A 16,247-nucleotide genomic window follows, 5' to 3' on the forward strand; every position below is an offset into this window, starting at 1 on the left:
GGCAGATAATTGAGCAGTGAGACTGCAGGAGCATAATATATACACAAAAACTGCTTCATTAACCCCTTAAGGACCGAGGACGGTTCAGGACCGTCATCGGCATTTTTGCATTGCCGACCGAGGACGGTCCTGAACCGTCCTAACGGTCCAATGTACTTACCCGATCGCCGTCGTTCCCCCGGCGGCGATCGGCGGTGCTCCCGGTGTGGGGAGACTGCCTGCAGCCCAGACAGTCTCCCCATGGCGGATTAGGACCCCTGTGGCCATGTGATCGCCCAACAGGGCGACCACATGGTCACAATAGGTGTCCTAGTCTCTGCCTGCAGGGGGACTGTCTGTGCTGACAGGCAGTCTCCCTGCTTAGTGTAAAATCATAAAAAAAATAAAGTTTAAAGTTAATAAATAAAAATAATAATTATATATGTGTATATATATATATATGATATATAGACGTATATTATATATATATATATACGTCTAAATATCATATATATATAATGTCATACTAAGTGTATTTTTATATTAATATGTACATATATTAATATAAAAATACACTTATAATTGAATTACACACGTGTATATATATAATATATATAATAACTATATATATATATTATTATAAACTACAAATAATAAGTAATTTAAATTAAACTAAAAAAATTAAAAATAATAATAAAAATTGTAAAAAAAATTATATATCTATACGAAATTTTATTCTAACTGTATTTTGATATTAATATATATTTATATCAAAATACAATTAGAATGAAATTGTATATATATCTATGTATATATAAATAAATAAATAAAAAGAATACGAACTATTCATATGTCCATATACAAAATTACATAAATAATTATATAAATATACACGTAGACTTCAAATATATAAATATGCATATATATTTAAATTCTACGTGCGTATTTATGTAATATTTTTACATAATTAAGTTATTTTATTGATTGCAATTTAAGGGACCTGCCTGCCAACCCAGGCCGAAAGTCCAGAGAATTTAATTTGCTATCACTGTATTTTACCCTGTAACGTTCTACGACACCCTAAAATCTGTACATGGGGGGTACTGTTTTACTCGGGAGACTTCGCTGAACACAAATATTAGTGTTTCAAAACAGTAAAACATATCACAGCGATGATATTGTCAGTGAAAGTGACTTTTTTTGCATTTTTCACACACAAACAGCACTTTTACTGATGATATAATTGTTGTGATACATTTTCCAGTTTTGAAACACTAATATTTGTGTTCAGCAAAGTCTCTGGGTATAACAGTACCTCCCATGTACAGGTTTTATAGCGTTTTTGAAAGTTACAGGGTCAAATATATGGGTCATATTTTTACATTGAAAATGGCCAGGTTGGTTACGTTGCCTTTGAGAGCGTATGGTAGCCCAGGAATGAGAATTACCCCCATGATGGCATACCATTTGCAAAAGTAGACAACCCAAGGTATTGCAAATGGGGTATGTCCAGTCTTTTTTAGTAACCACTTAGTCACAAACACTGGCCAAAATTAGCGTTCAATTTAGTTTTTTACTTTTTTCACACACAAACAAATATGAACGCTAACTTTGGCCAGTGTTTGCGACTAAGTGGCTACTAAAAAAGTCTGGAGATACCCCATATTGAATACCCTGGGTTGTCTACTTTAAAAAATATATATACACATGTGGGGTGTTATTTAGCGATTTATGACAGATAATAGTGTTACAATGTCACTATTGATACATTTTAAAAATATAGGTTTTGAAACCGCAATATCCTACTTGTACCTATAGCCCTATAACATGCAAAAAAATAGCAAAAAGCATGTAAACACTGGGTATTTTTAAACTCAGGACAAAATTTTGAATCTATTTAGCAGTTTTTTTTCATTCGCTTTTGTAGATGAGTAAAAGATTTTTTACATAAAAGTAAAAAAAACATGTATTTTTTTCAATTTTTCATCATATTTTTTCATTTTTTTAAAAATTAAATTACATGAGATTATATAAATAATGGTATGTAAAGAAAGCCCCTTTTGTCCTGAAAAAAACAATATATAATTTGTATGGGAACAGTAAATGAGAGAGCGGAAAATTACAGCTAAACACAACCACCACAAAAGTGTCAAAAAGATGCCTGGTCGCAAATGTACAACATCGCAAAAAAAGTCTGGTCCTTAAGGGGTTAAATTAAAGTTGTTTTGAAGCCATTAGTATCATTTTAATAATCCCATTGAACTTTGTATTGAAAAGCAAAAAGTTTAAAAAAAATACAATAAAAAAAATGCACAACAATGATATAGGTCAATATATATGTATTCCATTTCACAAGAGCGATAAGCCACTCTTACAGAGATAAAAACAGTGATTTCAAATCAATAAAATCTTTAAAGAAGATACAATTTTTAAGCCGGTCAGAGCATACTGCCATGCATTAAAAGGGCAACAAAACATTAAATATTTTATTAAAAAAAAACCTTGGTCAGTTAGAATCTCACCTATTGTAATATTGTTACTGATATGCAAAACATTATAATAATATTTGGTTCTAAACAAGTACTGATGGATTTAGACCTCCAGCCGTTTTATTTCATAACTAGGGACACCATACTGCGCAAGCTCATAGCAGCAACTTCTACAGAACTGGGACTGTTCTGCGTCTCACACAAATACTGTCATGCTTTGCTGCCACTGGGTACAATGTCTAAAACTCCCTGCCCTGGGGTAAAAAGGCCATGCTCTCTCAGACCACACCCCTCCTTCCCTCTGCCCTGAGGAAAAATAATCCCAAACCCTGGCAAGAAATGACTGGTTCTCCATCCCTCAGGCACTACGCTCGCACCTCCTGGTTCTCCATCCCTCAGGCACTACGCTCGCACCTCCTGGTTCTCCATCCCTCAGGCACTACGCTCGCACCTCCTGGTTCTCCATCCCTCAGGCACTACGCTCGCACCTCCTGGTTCTCCATCCCTCAGGCACTACGCTCGCACCTCCTGGTTCTCCATCCCTCAGGCACTACGCTCGCACCTCCTGGTTCTCCATCCCTCAGGCACTACGCTCGCACCTCCTGGTTCTCCATCCCTCAGGCACTTCCCTCGCACCTCCTGGTTCTCCATCCCTCAGGCACTACCCTCGCACCTCCTGGTTCTCCATCCCTCAGGCACTACCCTCGCACCTCCTGGTTCTCCATCCCTCAGGCACTACCCTCGCACCTCCTGGTTCTCCATCCCTCAGGCACTACCCTCGCACCTCCTGGTTCTCCATCCCTCAGGCACTACCCTCGCACCTCCTGGTTCTCCATCCCTCAGGCACTACCCTCGCACCTCCTGGTTCTCCATCCCTCAGGCACTACCCTCGCACCTCCTGGTTCTCCATCCCTCAGGCACTACCCTCGCACCTCCTGGTTCTCCATCCCTCAGGCACTACCCTCGCACCTCCTGGTTCTCCATCCCTCAGGCACTACCCTCGCACCTCCTGGTTCTCCATCCCTCAGGCACTACGCTCGCACCTCCTGGTTCTCCATCCCTCAGGCACTACGCTCGCACCTCCTGGTTCTCCATCCCTCAGGCACTACGCTCGCACCTCCTGGTTCTCCATCCCTCAGGCACTACGCTCGCACCTCCTGGTTCTCCATCCCTCAGGCACTACGCTCGCACCTCCTGGTTCTCCATCCCTCAGGCACTACGCTCGCACCTCCTGGTTCTCCATCCCTCAGGCACTACGCTCGCACCTCCTGGTTCTCCATCCCTCAGGCACTACGCTCGCACCTCCTGGTTCTCCATCCCTCAGGCACTACGCTCGCACCTCCTGGTTCTCCATCCCTCAGGCACTACGCTCGCACCTCCTGGTTCTCCATCCCTCAGGCACTACGCTCGCACCTCCTGGTTCTCCATCCCTCAGGCACTACGCTCGCACCTCCTGGTTCTCCATCCCTCAGGCACTACGCTCGCACCTCCTGGTTCTCCATCCCTCAGGCACTACGCTCGCACCTCCTGGTTCTCCATCCCTCAGGCACTACGCTCGCACCTCCTGGTTCTCCATCCCTCAGGCACTACGCTCGCACCTCCTGGTTCTCCATCCCTCAGGCACTACGCTCGCACCTCCTGGTTCTCCATCCCTCAGGCACTACGATCGCACCTCCTGGTTCTCCATCCCTCAGGCACTATGATCGCACCTCCTGGTTCTCCATCCCTCAGGCACTATGATCGCACCTCCTGGTTCTCCATCCCTCAGGCACTATGATCGCACCTCCTGGTTCTCCATCCCTCAGGCACTATGATCGCACCGCCTGGTTCTCCATCCCTCAGGCACTATGATCGCACCTCCTGGTTCTCCATCCCTCAGGCACTATGATCGCATCTCCTGGTTCTCCATCCCTCATGCACTATGATCGCACCTCCTGGTTCTCTATCCCTCATGCACTATGATCGCACCTCCTGGTTCTCCATCCCTCAGGCACTATAATCGCACCTTCTGGTTCTCCATCCCTCATGCACCCCATACTCTGCCTACCACGCTCTATTACCCTTTCCCATGTCCTGATTATGGGAAGGTGTGACAGGGTGTCGGGAGGGGGATTACGGGAAGGTGTGATGGGGTGTCGGGAATGATTATGGGAAGGTGTGATGGGGTGTCGGTGGATTATAGGAAGGTGTGATGGGATGTCGGTGGATTATAGGAAGGTGTGATGGGATGTCGGTGGGATTATGGGAACATATGATGGGATTATGGGAATGATTATGGGAAGGTGTGATGAGGTGTCGGTGGGGCATTATGGGAAGGTGTGATGGGATGTCTGTGGGGGATTATGGGAAGGTGTGATGGGATGTCTGTGGGGGATTATGGGAAGGTGTGATGGGATGTCTGTGGGGGATTATGGGAAGGTGTGATGGGATGTCTGTGGGGGATTATGGGAAGGTGTGATGGGATGTCTGTGGGGGATTATGGGAAGGTGTGATGGGATGTCTGTGGGGGATTATGGGAAGGTGTGATGGGATGTCTGTGGGGGATTATGGGAAGGTGTGATGGGATGTCTGTGGGGGATTATGGGAAGGTGTGATGGGATGTCTGTGGGGGATTATGGGAAGGTGTGATGGGATGTCTGTGGGGGATTATGGGAAGGTGTGATGGGATGTCTGTGGGGGATTATGGGAAGGTGTGATGGGATGTCTGTGGGGGATTATGGGAAGGTGTGATGGGATGTCTGTGGGGGATTATGGGAAGGTGTGATGGGATGTCTGTGGGGGATTATGGGAAGGTGTGATGGGATGTCTGTGGGGGATTATGGGAAGGTGTGATGGGATGTCTGTGGGGGATTATGGGAAGGTGTGATGGGATGTCTGTGGGGGATTATGGGAAGGTGTGATGGGGTATCGGTGGTGGGATTATGGTAGGGTATCGGTGGTGGGATTATGGGAATGATTATGGTAAGGTGTGTTAGGGTGTGTAACGGACCGTTTTGCACACAAGAGGTTAAAAAACGTTTAGGCGATATTACTGCAAAACACACGAATTCTCCAACTCCCGAACTGGAACCATACAAATCATCCAACTCACGAACAGGAAACACACGAATGCTGTTAAACAGCCGAACAGGAAAAACCTTACGAACAGTTTACACTCCTGGCAGTCGCACTGTAACAGCATACAATCCAATTCCCCCCAAGAACGAGACGACACTTAGTTTGAGGACCAAGCAGAACTGATTTACTGGGGCTACCTGCCCGGCTTTTATGCAGGTCTCCCACCTGGTGGACAGTCCCCTAGGGGACCAGATGGGAAACTGGGACACAAAGGGTAAAAGGACCAATCACAAGCTTACACATTTAAACAGATCCCACAATGCATTGCAATCCCTCCTCTCTGCCCTGGAGATAATTGGGAAGTAATCCAATTATCTCCAAGGACAGAGGCAAAACTCCATTAGCCACATGTTAGTAAAAAGACAGAAAATTACAGTGTTTTAATGCAGGGCCATAGTCCAGCGGCAAGAGGTGGGCAACCAGGCTCCTCCAGTGGCAAGGTTGGTTCCGCCACAGGGTGTCAGTGGGGGGTTATGGGAAGGTGTGATGGGGTGTCGGTGGTGGGATTATGGGGTGTTGGTGGTGGGATTATGGGAAGGTGTGATGGGGTGTCGGTGTTGGGATTGTGGGAAGGTGTGATGGGGTGTCGGTGGTGGGATTGTGGGAAGGTGTGATGGGGTGTCGGTGGTGGGATTATGGGAAGGTGTGATGGGGTGTGGTGGTGGGATTATGGGAAGGTGTGATGGGGTGTCGGTGGTGGGATTATGGGAAGGTGTGATGGGGTGTCGGTGGTGGGATTATGGGAAGGTGTGATGGGGTGACGGTGGTGGGATTATGGGAAGGTGTGATGGGGTGTCGGTGGTGGGATTATGGGAAGGTGTGATGGGGTGTCGGTGGTGGGATTATGGGAAGGTGTGATGGGGTGTCGGTGGTGGGATTATGGGAAGGTGTGATAGGGTGTCGGTGGTGGGATTATGGGAAGGTGTGATGGGGTGTCGGTGGTGGGATTATGGGAAGGTGTGATGGGATGTCGGTGGTGGGATTATGGGAAGGTGTGATGGGATGTCGGTGGTGGGATTATAGGAAGGTGTGATGGGATGTCGGTGGTGGGATTATGGGAAGGTGTGATGGGGTGTCGGTGGTGGGATTATGGGAAGGTGTGATGGGGTGTCGGTGGTGGGATTATGGGAAGGTGTGATGGGGTGTCGGTGGTGGGATTATGGGAAGGTGTGATGGGGTGTCGGTGGTAGGATTATGGGAAGGTGTGATGGGGTGTCGGGTATATGGGAAGGTGTGATGAGGTGTCGGTGGTGGGATTATGGGAAGGAGTGATGGGGTGTCGGTGGTGGGATTATGGGAAGGTGTGATGGGATGTCTGTGGGGGATTATGGGAAGGTGTGATGGGATGTCTGTGGGGGATTATGGGAAGGTGTGATGGGATGTCTGTGGGGGATTATGGGAAGGTGTGATGGGATGTCTGTGGGGGATTATGGGAAGGTGTGATGGGATGTCTGTGGGGGATTATGGGAAGGTGTGATGGGATGTCTGTGGGGGATTATGGGAAGGTGTGATGGGATGTCTGTGGGGGATTATGGGAAGGTGTGATGGGATGTCTGTGGGGGATTATGGGAAGGTGTGATGGGATGTCTGTGGGGGATTATGGGAAGGTGTGATGGGATGTCTGTGGGGGATTATGGGAAGGTGTGATGGGATGTCTGTGGGGGATTATGGGATGTCTGTGGGAGATTATGGGAAGGTGTGATGGGATGTCTGTGGGGGATTATGGGAAGGTGTGATGGGATGTCTGTGGGGGATTATGGGAAGGTGTGATGGGATGTCTGTGGGGGATTATGGGAAGGTGTGATGGGATGTCTGTGGGGGATTATGGGAAGGTGTGATGGGGTATCGGTGGTGGGATTATGGTAGGGTATCGGTGGTGGGATTATGGGAATGATTATGGTAAGGTGTGTTAGGGTGTGTAACGGACCGTTTTGCACACAAGAGGTTAAAAAACGTTTAGGCGATATTACTGCAAAACACACGAATTCTCCAACTCCCGAACTGGAACCATACAAATCATCCAACTCACGAACAGGAAACACACGAATGCTGTTAAACAGCCGAACAGGAAAAACCTTACGAACAGTTTACACTCCTGGCAGTCGCACTGTAACAGCATACAATCCAATTCCCCCCAAGAACGAGACGACACTTAGTTTGAGGACCAAGCAGAACTGATTTACTGGGGCTACCTGCCCGGCTTTTATGCAGGTCTCCCACCTGGTGGACAGTCCCCTAGGGGACCAGATGGGAAACTGGGACACAAAGGGTAAAAGGACCAATCACAAGCTTACACATTTAAACAGATCCCACAATGCATTGCAATCCCTCCTCTCTGCCCTGGAGATAATTGGGAAGTAATCCAATTATCTCCAAGGACAGAGGCAAAACTCCATTAGCCACATGTTAGTAAAAAGACAGAAAATTACAGTGTTTTAATGCAGGGCCATAGTCCAGCGGCAAGAGGTGGGCAACCAGGCTCCTCCAGTGGCAAGGTTGGTTCCGCCACAGGGTGTCAGTGGGGGGTTATGGGAAGGTGTGATGGGGTGTCGGTGGTGGGATTATGGGGTGTTGGTGGTGGGATTATGGGAAGGTGTGATGGGGTGTCGGTGTTGGGATTGTGGGAAGGTGTGATGGGGTGTCGGTGGTGGGATTGTGGGAAGGTGTGATGGGGTGTCGGTGGTGGGATTGTGGGAAGGTGTGATGGGGTGTCGGTGGTGGGATTGTGGGAAGGTGTGATGGGGTGTGGTGGTGGGATTATGGGAAGGTGTGATGGGGTGTCGGTGGTGGGATTATGGGAAGGTGTGATGGGGTGTCGGTGGTGGGATTATGGGAAGGTGTGATGGGGTGACAGTGGTGGGATTATGGGAAGGTGTGATGGGGTGTCGGTGGTGGGATTATGGGAAGGTGTGATGGGGTGTCGGTGGTGGGATTATGGGAAGGTGTGATGGGGTGTCGGTGGTGGGATTATGGGAAGGTGTGATGGGGTGTCGGTGGTGGGATTATGGGAAGGTGTGATGGGGTGTCGGTGGTGGGATTATGGGAAGGTGTGATGGGGTGTCGGTGGTGGGATTATGGGAAGGTGTGATGGGATGTCGGTGGTGGGATTATGGGAAGGTGTGATGGGATGTCGGTGGTGGGATTATAGGAAGGTGTGATGGGATGTCGGTGGTGGGATTATGGGAAGGTGTGATGGGGTGTCGGTGGTGGGATTATGGGAAGGTGTGATGGGGTGTCGGTGGTGGGATTATGGGAAGGTGTGATGGGGTGTCGGTGGTGGGATTATGGGAAGGTGTGATGGGGTGTCGGTGGTAGGATTATGGGAAGGTGTGATGGGGTGTCGGGTATATGGGAAGGTGTGATGAGGTGTCGGTGGTGGGATTATGGGAAGGAGTGATGGGGTGTCGGTGGTGGGATTATGGGAAGGTGTGATGGGGTGTCAGTGGTGGGATTATGGGAAGGTGTGATGGGATGTCGGTGGTGGGATTATGGGAAGGTGTGATGGGGTGTCGGGATTATGGGGAGGTACAATTTGGAGTACCAGTGTATAATATCGGGGTACATGTCAGGGCATGACCCTGGGGATGTCTGTGAGTTATATATTGGGATATCAGGGTATAATATCGGGGTATCAGACAACATAGAATGTGACGGCAGATAAAAACCATTCGGCCCATCTAGTCTGCACAATTTTCTAAATACTTTCATTAGTCCCTGGCCTTATCTTATAGTTAGGATAGCCTTATGCCTATCCCACGCATGCTTAAACTCCTTTACTGTGTTAACCTCTACCACTTTAGCTGGAAGGCTATTCCATGCATCCACTACCCTCTCAGTAAAGTAATACTTCCTGATATTATTTTTAAACCTTTGTCCCTCTAATTTAAGACCATGTCCTCCTTTTGTGGTAGTTTTTCATTCTTTTAAATATAGTCTCCTCCTTTACTGTGTTGATTCCCTTCAAGTATTTAAATGTTTCTGTCATATCCCCCCTGTCTCGTCTTTCGTCCAAGCTATGCATGTTAAGATCCTTTAACCGTTCCTGGTAAGTAAAGGTTAAAGGATCTTAACATGTATAGCTTGGACGAAAGACGAGACAGGGGGGATATGACAGAAACATTTAAATACTTAAAGGGAATCAACACAGTAAAGGAGGAGACTATATTTAAAATAAGAAAAACTACCACAACCAGAGGACATAGTCTTAATAGTGTTTATCTATCGGGATACATGTCCTGTTATGACCCTGGGGGTGTCTGTGAGGTATATATCAGGGTATCAGGGTATAATATCAGGATATCAATGTATTTTATCAGGGTGCATGTCAGGGTATGACCCTGGGGGTGTCTGTGAGGTATATATTGGGGTATCAGGTTATAATATCGGGGTGCATGTCAGGGTATGATCCTGGGAGTGTCTGTGAGGTATCAGGGTATATCGGGGGGCATGTCAGGGTATGAGCCTGGGGGTGTCTGTGAGGTATATAATGGGGTATCAGGGTATAATATTGGGGTACATGTTAGGGTATGACCCTGGGATGTATGTGAGGTATATTTGGGGGTATCAGGGTATATATATATCTGGGTGCATGTCGGGGTATGATCATGGGGCAGTCTGTGAGGTATATATCGGGGTTCATGTCAGATATATTGGGTTATCAAGGTATATATCGGGGTATCAGTGTATATATGTATTGGGGTGCATGTCAGGTATATATCAGGGAATCAGTGTATGCATGTATATATCGGGGTGCATGTGAGGTATATATCGTGGTTTAGTTCAAGTATATATTGGGGTATTAAGGTATATGTATCAGGGTGCATGTCAGGGAAAGACACTGGGGGTGTATGTGTGGTACATATTGGGGTATCAGGGTATAATACAGGGATATCAGAGTGTGTGTGTGTGTGTGTATATATATATATATATTTATGACTCTGGGGGTGTGTGTGAGGTATATATTGGGGTATTTGCGCGTATATATATATATATATATATATATATATATATATATATATATATATAACTGGATGAATATAAGTGGATGAATTTATCCCAAGAGTGCCGGTAAATGCTTTTTTGATCTATATATATCAGGGTATATATTGGGGAATCAGATAGGGGTATCAGGGTATATGGGTACAATACCGGGGTGTCAGGGTGTATAATATCGGGGTGTCAGGGTGTATAATATCGGGGTGTATAATATCGGGGTGTCAGGGTGTATAATATCGGGGTGTCAGGGTGTATAATATCGGGGTGTCAGGGTGTATAATATCGGGGTATCAGGGTGTATATATATATATATCTCGGGCTGTCAGGGTGTGTATATCGGGCTGTCAGGGTGTGTATATCGGGCTGTCAGGGTGTGTATATCGGGCTGTCAGGGTGTGTATATCGGGCTGTCAGGGTGTGTATATCGGGCTGTCAGGGTGTGTATATCGGGCTGTCAGGGTGTGTATATCGGGCTGTCAGGGTGTGTATATCGGGCTGTCAGGGTGTGTATATCGGGCTGTCAGGGTGTGTATATCGGGCTGTCAGGGTGTGTATATCGGGCTGTCAGGGTGTGTATATCGGGCTGTCAGGGTGTATATCGGGGTATGAGGGTGTATATCGGGGTATGAGGGTGTATATCGGGGTATGAGGGTGTATATCGGGGTATGAGGGTGTATATCGGGGTATGAGGGTGTATATCGGGGTATGAGGGTGTATATCGGGGTATGAGGGTGTATATCGGGCTGTCAGGGTGTATATCGGGCTCTCAGGGTGTATATCGGGCTCTCAGGGTGTATATCGGGCTCTCAGGGTGTATATCGGGCTCTCAGGGTGTATATCGGGGTATGAGGGTGTATATCGGGGTGTCAGGGTGTATATCGGGGTATGAGGGTGTATATCGGGGTGTCAGGGTGTATATCGGGGTGTCAGGGTGTATATCGGGGTGTCAGGGTGTATATCGGGGTGTCAGGGTGTATATCGGGGTGTCAGGGTGTATATCGGGGTGTCAGGGTGTATATCGGGCTCTCAGGGTGTATATCGGGGTATGAGGGTGTATATCGGGGTATGAGGGTGTATATCGGGGTGTCAGGGTGTATATCGGGGTATAATATCGGGGTTCATGTCATGGAATGACACTGGGGGTGTTGCCCCCCCTCTTGCCGTTGCCATGGTTTCCCGCCCCGGCTCTCCCGGTGTTTCTGTTACCTGTGTCTCCGGGCTGTCTTCCGGTGGGGGGGGGCGGGCTGTCAGGGGCCCCTGGGTGCTCGGGGGTCGCGGTGCAGGGCGGGAAGGGGCCCCGGGATCCGCTACGCCGCAGTTCGCTATTACTGTCTTCCTGCTACGCCCCCCGCAACCAATGGCTACGCTCGTACGGCGCTGGCCAATCACAGCCCCGAGCAGATCCCGCGTTAACCAATGGCATGAGGGCTCGGCGGAGTGATTGACCAATCAGAGAGCCCGGCAGTGTGAGCAGCCAATCAGGGAACGCAGGCACAGACGGACCAATAGGAATGGAGGACGGTTGTCAGGAGCAGGTTAGTGTCAGCCAATCAGAAACGGGGCCGCGGCTCTGCTCACACACCCCAGGGATGGATATCAGGGGCCACAGGGGTCACAGCCGGGTACCTGAGAGCAGCCTCAACCGTGGGGCTCCAGCTGTGTGACGTGGCCACGCCCCCTCCTGTCACCATGACACCCACCCACCCACCATATAGTAATATATATACACCCCCTGTCACAGAATAAATATACACCCCCCCCCTGTCACCATGACACCCACCCACCCACCATATAGTAATATATATACACCCCCTGTCACAGAATAAATATACACCCCCCCCCCTGTCACCATGACACCCACCCACCCACCATATAGTAATATATATACACCCCCTGTCACAGAATAAATATACACCCCCCCCCTGTCACCATGACACCCACCCACCCACCATATAGTAATATATATACACCCCCTGTCACAGAATAAATATACACCCCCCCCCCTGTCACCATGACACCCACCCACCCTCCATATAGTAATATATATACACCCCCCTGTCACAGAATAAATATATACACCCCCCTGTCACAAAATAAATATATACACCCCCCCCCTGTCACCATGACACCCACCCACCCTCCATATAGTAATATATATACACCCCCCTGTCACAGAATAAATATATACACCCCCCTGTCACAAAATAAATATATACACCCCCCCCCTGTCACCATGACACCCACCCACCATATAGTAATATATATATACACCCCCCTGTCACAGAATAAATATATACACCCCCCTGTCACCATGACACCCACCCACCATATAGTAATATATATACACCCCCCTGTCACAGAATAAATATATACACCCCCCCTGTCACCATGACACCCACCCACCATATAGTAATATATATACACCCCCCTGTCACAGAATAAATATATACACCCCCCCCCGTCACCATGACACCCACCCACCATATAGTAATATATATACACCCCCCTGTCACAGAATAAATATATACACCCCCCCTGTCACCATGACACCCACCCACCATATAGTAATATATATACACCCCCCTGTCACAGAATAAATATATACACCCCCCCCGTCACCATGACACCCACCCACCATATAGTAATATATATACACCCCCCTGTCACAGAATAAATATATACACCCCCCCTGTCACCATGACACCCACCCACCCACCATATAGTAATATATATACACCCCCTGTCACAGAATAAATATACACCCCCCCTGTCACCATGACACCCACCCACCCACCATATAGTAATATATATACACCCCCTGTCACAGAATAAATATACACCCCCCCCCTGTCACCATGACACCCACCCACCCACCATATAGTAATATATATACACCCCCTGTCACAGAATAAATATACACCCCCCCCCCTGTCACCATGACACCCACCCACCCTCCATATAGTAATATATATACACCCCCCTGTCACAGAATAAATATATACACCCCCCTGTCACAAAATAAATATATACACCCCCCCCTGTCACCATGACACCCACCCACCATATAGTAATATATATATACACCCCCCTGTCACAGAATAAATATATACACCCCCCTGTCACCATGACACCCACCCACCATATAGTAATATATATACACCCCCCTGTCACAGAATAAATATATACACCCCCCCTGTCACCATGACACCCACCCACCATATAGTAATATATATACACCCCCCTGTCACAGAATAAATATATACACCCCCCCCCGTCACCATGACACCCACCCACCATATAGTAATATATATACACCCCCCTGTCACAGAATAAATATATACACCCCCCCTGTCACCATGACACCCACCCACCATATAGTAATATATATACACCCCCCTGTCACAGAATAAATATATACACCCCCCCCGTCACCATGACACCCACCCACCATATAGTAATATATATACACCCCCCTGTCACAGAATAAATATATACACCCCCCCTGTCACCATGACACCCACCCACCATATAGTAATATATATACACCCCCCTGTCACAGAATAAATATATACACCCCCCTGTCACAAAATAAATATATACACCCCCCCCCTGTCACCATGACACCCACCCACCATATAGTAATATATATATACACCCCCCTGTCACAGAATAAATATATACACCCCCCTGTCACCATGACACCCACCCACCATATAGTAATATATATACACCCCCCTGTCACAGAATAAATATATACACCCCCCCTGTCACCATGACACCCACCCACCATATAGTAATATATATACACCCCCCTGTCACAGAATAAATATATACACCCCCCCTGTCACCATGACACCCACCCACCATATAGTAATATATATACACCCCCCTGTCACAGAATAAATATACACCCCCCCTGTCACCATGACACCCACCCACCATATAGTAATATATATACACCCCCTGTCACCATGACACCCACCCACCATATAGTAATATATATACACCCCCCTGTCACAGAATAAATATATACACCCCCCTGTCACCATGACACCCACCCACCATATAGTAATATATATACACCCCCTGTCACCATGACACCCACCCACCATATAGTAATATATATACACCCCCCTGTCACAGAATAAATATATACACCCCCCTGTCACCATGACACCCACCCACCATATAGTAATATATATACACCCCCCTGTCACAGAATAAATATATACACCCCCCTGTCACCATGACACCCACCCACCATATAGTAATATATATACACCCCCCCTGTCACAAAATAAATATATACACCCCCCCTGTCACCATGACACCCACCCACCATATAGTAATATGTATACACCCCCCTGTCACAGAATAAATATATACACCCCCCCTGTCACCATGACACCCACCCACCATATAGTAATATATATACACCCCCCTGTCACAGAATAAATATATACACCCCCCCTGTCACCATGACACCCACCCACCATATAGTAATATATATACACCCCCCTGTCACCATGACACCCACCCACCATATAGTAATATATATACACCCCCTGTCACAAAATAAATATATACACCCCCCCTGTCACCATGACACCCACCCACCATATAGTAATATATATACACCCCCTGTCACCATGACACCCACCCACCATATAGTAATATATATACACCCCCTGTCACAAAATAAATATATACACCCCCCCTGTCACCATGACACCCACCCACCATATAGTAATATATATACACACCCCTGTCACAGAATAAATATATACACCCCCCCTGTCACAGAATAAATATATACACACCCTGTCACAAAATAAATATATACACCCCCCTGTCACAGAATAAATATATACACCCCCCTGTCACCATGACACCCACCCACCATATAGTAATATATATACACACCCTGTCACAGAATAAATATACACCCCCCCGTCACAGAATAAATATACACCCCCCCTGTCACCATGACACCCACCCACCATATAGTAATATATATACACCCCCCTGTCACAGAATAAATATATACACCCCCTGTCACCATGACACCCACCCACCATATAGTAATATATATACACACCCCTGTCACAATATAAATATATACACCCCCCTGTCACCATGACACCCACCCACCATATAGTAATATATATACACCCCCCTGTCACAATATAAATATATACACCCCCCTGTCACCATGACACCCACCCACCATATAGTAATATATATACACCCCCCTGTCACAAAATAAATATATACACCCCCCCCTGTCACCATGACACCCACCCACCATATAGTAATATATATACACCCCCCTGTCACAATATAAATATATACACCCCCCTGTCACCATGACACCCACCCACCATATAGTAATATATATACACCCCCCTGTCACAATATAAATATATACACCCCCTGTCACCATGACACCCACCCACCATATAGTAATATATATACACCCCCTGTCACAAAATAAATATATACACCCCCCCGTCACCATGACACCCACCCACCATATAGTAATAAATATATACACACCCTGTCACAGAATAAATATATACACCCCCTGTCACCATGACACCCACCCACCATATAGTAATATATATACACCCCCCGTCACAATATAAATATATACACCCCCCTGTCACC

At 47.0% G+C, this 16,247-nt stretch overlaps 1 protein-coding gene across 3 annotated transcripts in view; it reads right to left on the minus strand.

The window, feature by feature from the left end:
* BAHD1 (bromo adjacent homology domain containing 1) overlaps window positions 1–16,247 on the minus strand; it is a 180,078-nt gene that overhangs the window by 107,159 nt on the left and 56,672 nt on the right. For 2 of the 3 annotated variants that reach the window (XM_063440346.1, XM_063440345.1), the window contains exon 1: window positions 11,787–11,906. The exons of the other annotated variant lie outside the window; for it this stretch is intronic. The gene's annotated coding sequence lies outside the window, so the exon portion shown is untranslated. Of the gene's footprint in view, window positions 1–11,786; window positions 11,907–16,247 lie in introns of those variants that run through there. 3 annotated transcript variants of the gene reach the window in all.

This window comes from Pelobates fuscus, chromosome 13 (assembly GCF_036172605.1).
Source record: "Pelobates fuscus isolate aPelFus1 chromosome 13, aPelFus1.pri, whole genome shotgun sequence".
Lineage (NCBI taxonomy): Eukaryota > Metazoa > Chordata > Amphibia > Anura > Pelobatidae > Pelobates > Pelobates fuscus.